This window comes from Mandrillus leucophaeus, unplaced genomic scaffold (assembly GCF_000951045.1).
Source record: "Mandrillus leucophaeus isolate KB7577 unplaced genomic scaffold, Mleu.le_1.0 Scaffold132, whole genome shotgun sequence".
Classification (NCBI taxonomy): Eukaryota; Metazoa; Chordata; class Mammalia; order Primates; family Cercopithecidae; genus Mandrillus; species Mandrillus leucophaeus.
Window position 1 is genome coordinate 1,972,958 of NW_012101277.1, and position 5,052 is coordinate 1,978,009.

Here is a 5,052-nt window from a genome sequence, read left to right on the forward strand (position 1 = left end):
CAAGTTAGAAAAAAGAGAAAGCATGTGTCTTTATAGTACAATGATTTATAATCCTTTGGGTATATACCCAGTAATGGGATTGCTGGTCAAATGATATTTCTGGTTCTAGATCCTTGAGGAATCACCACACTGTCTTCCACAACAGTTGAACTAATTTACACTCCCACCAACATTTTAAAAGTGTTCCTATTTCTCCATATTCTCTCCAGCATTTGTTGTTTCCTGACCTTTTAATGATTGCCATTCTAACTGGTGTGAGATGGTATCTCATTGTGGTTTTGATTTGCATTTCTGTAATGACCAGTGATGATTGAGCTTTTTTTCATATGTTTGTTGGCTGCATAAATGTCTTCTTTTTTTTTTTTTTTGTATGTACACACTTTTTACATTGTAGAGGAAATTACCAATTTTTTATAGCATACAAATGAACACAGATAAACCAGCAAGAAGAACTAGCATATATCTAAAGAAAAGAATCAGAATTTCTAGAACAGAATAAATACCTACATCCTACTTTCTGGGAACCAAATGGCAACTACATATATATAACAAGGTAAGTGCTGCTACATCAGTGGTACCAAAATCACTGTCTTTGGGAATTGTAAATAAGTATCATCCAGCACCTGGATGCTAAATAAAAGAGCTGGAAGACTAAATAAACAGGAAAGTCACTCTACCCACTTTCCTGTTTCCATCTTTTAGGAATTCAAGTTTATTCAAAATTTTGATATATAATCCTGTACCTATGATCTCTTCAATAATTTCGGAATAGTAGTTTTAGACAACTTTAAGGCTCAAGCTCCTTCTGAATTTCCCAACGTGTTTTTGCGCTGTTTTTCATATGGGCCTCCTCTTCAGGGGTCAGCTTTATCTTTATAAGGCTGGTAATACCCTTCTCTCCAAGGAAGGAATACTGAGGAATATTTTTTCATTTATTCCACAGAGGCCCTTAATTATGGTGGAAACTGTATGTGTTCTTCTAATATTCTTCAAAATACTTTCTGTTAAATCAGCTACAGACAGGCCAATGGCCCAAGAAGTAGAACTTTTCACTTTAATAATCTCATAGGCACTAGCAATCACTTCTTCGTGGACATTTTTCTACTGCTCAGGATTTTTTATCAGTTCCTATATCAGAGATTAATCCCTCAAAAGGACACCAGCTATGTTCACTCCACTCCACACAGGAACACTTGAGTCTCCATGCTCTCCCAGGATCCATCCATGGCAGCTTTCAGAGTGGATACGAAGTTTTTGTCCAATCAAGAATAGAAAACGAGCAGTATCCAGATTACAGCCGCTTCCAACAACACGGTTTTTGGGAAATGCACTCAACTTCCAGGCTTCGTAAGTTAAGATATCCACTGGATTGGAAACAATAATCAGTTTGCAGAGGAGGCTGTGCTGGACAATACTGGAAATCATTAACTTTAAGATGGTCACATTTCGCTAGACTAAATGAAGGCGCATTTCTCCCTTTTCTTGGCGTGCACCTGCTGTAATAATCACTAGGTTGGGGTTCGTCATGACAAGGTAATCTTTGCTACAAACAATGTTTGGCAGTTTCATGAAAGGGCTAAATATTGAAGATCCATTGTCTCACCTTTCAGTTTGCCTTCATCAAGATCCACAAAGGCAAGTTCATCACTCAAGCCTTTTAATAAAATGCTGCTAGCGCAGGCCATGCCCACTGATCCAGTTCCTATGATGGAGACCTTACTGTGATGACACGGCTCCTCGAAGTGAGGCGCTCAATAAGCTCACTCTTCACAGTCGCCATCTTGCTCACGGGGGTGAAGAGGCAGGCGCCCTTGAGCAGCATGCACGCCGCCTGACAGGGACACAGGGCCATCCCCAGGCACAGAAAATTCGCTCCCGCCGAGCTCACTCTCTGGCTGACCCACACAACAGGCACAGTCCAACTCGGGGCTGCTCACTCAAGAAGTGGAGGGAGAGAACGGGAAAAAGCTGCTGACCAGAACGTCGAGACGCCGAGAGAGCCGTTGGCAGCACCTTCAAGCCCTCCATGGCGGGTGCGCACGACCTGCCCCCGGCCCTCTACTGCGGCTGCGCGGGCCTTGCCAGCGCCTCCAACGCGTGCTTTCCGTGGCTGCTCAGACTAAGGCAGTGAAGGGCTGCTTCTCTAGCAAGTGATTTCTGGAGTCAGTTTTACAAAGAGTATTCTCATCAATAGTTGACATGTTTAAGAGGCTAACCCAGATCCCTGGAATTACTGGTTTTCTATTTTTAGTATGAATGTCAAGGAAAAATGCTTCTAGTGACTACAGATGAAAATCAGGTTACATCTTCTGAACTGTGGCCCTGCCGGGAAGGATAGGGCGCTGTGCTTTAGTACCGGTGGCTGCCTGCACCATCTCCCAGTATCCCAGAAGTGGGCTCCTGCTTTCTAGTGTATGGCGCTGGAGGCCTATTTATAAAGGATCCCACTGCCTTGGTGCCAGTCCTGGCCAGACCCACACTGGGACAGTCAGCAGGAGCTTGAGCGGGGTCGGGGACAACTGGAAGTCACTTCAGCACTAAAAACTCATCAGACGAGAATGTTACTCCTTTCTCATGCCAGAGGAAAGCCTTTGATTGTGGGTCCCGAAGAAAAACGACTTCTCGGGTAGAAAGTTGGTAATGTAGCCTTCAATTAAAATGAGGATATCTCTTACATGTCACTGTGAACTCCTAAAACTTTCCAGACTGAGCAGCTAATCACACCAACCCCACACCACACATATAGTGAGCCCCAGCCCAGAGCTCGCAAGACAAGGGAAGACTTGCTTTCTGGTAATGCAGCCGTGGCCATGCTTCCCTTATTGAACCATGCAGGGCTTTTCTTTTTAGCCAGTGATAATGTTGTAATAAATCCAGCTAGCATTCCTGCTGCATCAACAGTACCAAGGAAAATTCCACCTTTAACCAGGAAGAGACAGTCATCGGTGGACCCCAGAGCCTCCAGCAGAGAGGCTGGCTGCCCAATCCCAGAGCCCGCTGTCTCCGTGTTTAGGTTGCCTCTATTGTCTTATTTTGAGAAGTGTCTGTTCATATCCTTTGCCCACTTTTTGATAGGGTTGTTTTTTTCTTGTAAATTTGCTCAAGTTCTTTGTAGATTCTGGATAGTATGTTTATTGTAGCACTATTCACAATAGAAAAGACTTGGAACCAACCCAAATGCCCATCAGTGATAGACTGAATAAAGAAAATGTGCCACATATGCACCATGGAATACTATGCAGCCATGAAAAAGGATGAGTTCGTGTCCTTTGCAGAGACATGGTTGAAGCTGGAAACCATCATTCTCAGCAAACTAACACAGAAACAGAAAACCAAACACCACATGTTCTCACTCATAAGTGGGAGTTAAACAATGAGAACACAGGGACACAGGGAGGGGATTATCACACACCGGGGCCTGTTGTGGGGTGAGAGGCAAAGGGAGGGATAGCATTAGGAGAAATACCTCATGTAGACGACACGTTGATGGGTGCAGCAAACCACCATGGCACGTGTATACCTACGTAACAAAACTGCACATTCTGCACTTGTATCCCAGAACTTAAAGTATAATTTTTTTAAAAAAGTAGAAAACATATTGAAAACATATTCAAGCGTACATGAAACATTTATCAAGATAGCTCGTACATTGGACCATAATGAAAGTCTCAATAAACTTAAAAAAAAAAAAGAGCAATTCAGTGTGAAGCTGAGAGGATGCAGATTGAGATAACCATGAAGGAGGGGTGAGCCAGGATAAGCAGCTCAGAATAAAGGCTGAGACCCAGACGAGCAAGAGCTAGTGCAGTGCCTCTGTGGTTTGGGGCAGGGTAAGAGGTCTGGGGATGGGATGACAGCTCCACAGGATGATGAGAGGTCTGACAACAGACATTGTCTGGGGCACAGAAAGTCCAGTGCCAACCCATAATCCCACACACTCTCAAAGGCAAAATCTGCCCCCAACTAACTCTTCCTATCTTTAAATTGCAGCTGAATGTTTGCATTTTAGCCATCGTGTCTAGACTTGGATTATATAGTCGAAGACATTAATTTTAAAGATGAGGTTATTGAGAGACAAATAAGTTACATGACTTGATTGAAGCCAAACTGCTAGTGGCAGAGTCAGGACTAAAATACAAATGTCCTGATATTTAGACCAAGTTTTCTATTGAAAACTTCCTTTTAAAGTCCACCTTTTATAAAAGCCCAATTTTTAGTATTGTATTCTAAAAATACAAATGCCCTGATATTTCTATTGAAAACTTCCTTTTCCCTTCTAAGCTGCTCTATTAAAAATTCACAGAGAGCCTTACGCAGACAAATTCTTCCAAACATATAACACCCTTAACTCCCTTTCACTATTTCCAACAATATACTTGGGCTTTTTATCTCTCCAAGTATAAAGAGAAGTAAAGAAAAAGAGGAAAAGATAAGTGAGAACTGAATTGGTCAAAAGAAGCTTCAGTGTGAAAGCAAAATTTGATCTGAATTTTGAAAAATAAGTTCAATCTAGATAGACGGAAGAAAAAAGGAGATTCTCAGAAAAATAAAGAAGTTCCTCACTGAGTTGGGCACAGTGGCTCATACCTGTAATCCCAGCACCTTGAGAGGCTGAAGTGGGAGCTCAGGAAGTCAAAACCAGGCTGGGTAACATGGTGAAACCCCGTCTCTACAAAAAATACAAAAATTAGCTGGATGTAGTGGGCATGTACTTGTAGTCCCAGCTACTTGGGAGGCTGAGGTGGGAGGATTGCTTGAGCCTGGAAGGCAGAGGCTGCAGATCATGCCACTGCACTCTAGCCTGGGCAACAAAGCAAGACTCCATCTCAAAAAAAAATAGTTCCTGACTGAGAATGTGACTTGTGGAGGCCCATGTCTTGCAACAGGATGAAGGGAAAAGACAGAGAAAGAGGTGGAACAAAGAGAGAGGGAGGGGAGGGAAAGACAGAGAGGGAGATCCTCCAGTCTCAGTCTTCAAGTTACAAAGAGCTCCCAACATCATAGAGCTGAAAAACTATTTGTTTGAGACTTTGAAAGGCAGAAATAGCAGTG

General features: G+C 42.9%; 1 pseudogene across 1 annotated transcript; it reads right to left on the minus strand.

Annotated features, from left to right (window-relative positions):
* Positions 1-367: 367 nt before the first annotated feature.
* On the minus strand, positions 368-2,034 carry LOC105534235 (annotated as a pseudogene). The gene has a single exon (XR_001005237.1). The product of XR_001005237.1 is annotated as an L-lactate dehydrogenase A-like 6B (transcript).
* Positions 2,035-5,052: the final 3,018 nt, after the last annotated feature.